This window comes from Hipposideros armiger, unplaced genomic scaffold (genome assembly GCF_001890085.2).
Source record: "Hipposideros armiger isolate ML-2016 unplaced genomic scaffold, ASM189008v1 scaffold_603, whole genome shotgun sequence".
Classification (NCBI taxonomy): domain Eukaryota; kingdom Metazoa; phylum Chordata; class Mammalia; order Chiroptera; family Hipposideridae; genus Hipposideros; species Hipposideros armiger.
In genome coordinates, this window is record NW_017731953.1 from 42,719 (window position 1) to 43,427 (window position 709).

Sequence of the window (709 nt, forward strand, 5' to 3'; positions counted from 1 at the left end):
ATTCTCCAACCTTCAAGAATGAAGGGAAAATAGAGTTTTCCAAATAAAGAAAAACATTATGATCAGACTTTCAGTACAAGAAATGATGAAGTCTTTCAGTCTAAAAAGAAATTATACCATATGAAAAGTCAAACCTTCCAAAAAGAAAGCAGAACATCTGAAATGATAAATATCAAGTTAATTATAGAAGGCTATGTGTTCCTCTTAATTTATTTTAAATTTTTGTGACTATGTAAAACAAAACAAAAAACATATCCAGGTGAGGTTTATAATATATGTAGATGTAATATGGAAAATATCATAAAGAATGATGCCAGGAAGGGAAAGAGTAAATGAACTCATACAAAGTTGCAAAGGTTTTAAGTTCTGTGTTAAATGGTAAAATATTAACTCTGTGTAGACTGTGAAACATTAAGTATGTGTATTGTAATATAAACAACTACTAAAAATAGTACAGAAACATATACCTAAATGTATAGATAATTAAAATAGAATTCTAAAAAGTATTTGATAACACAAAAGTGGACAAGAAAGGAGAAAAAGAAAAAAAAAAGCAGAGGTGACAAACAGGAAAAAACAACAAAATGGTAGTTGTATATCCAACGACATTAATTATTACATTAAAAATTAATGGACTAAAGTTATTATTGGAATACTGTATTGGACTAAGAAAGATGATCTGGAAAGCACTAACAGCCACCATGACTTA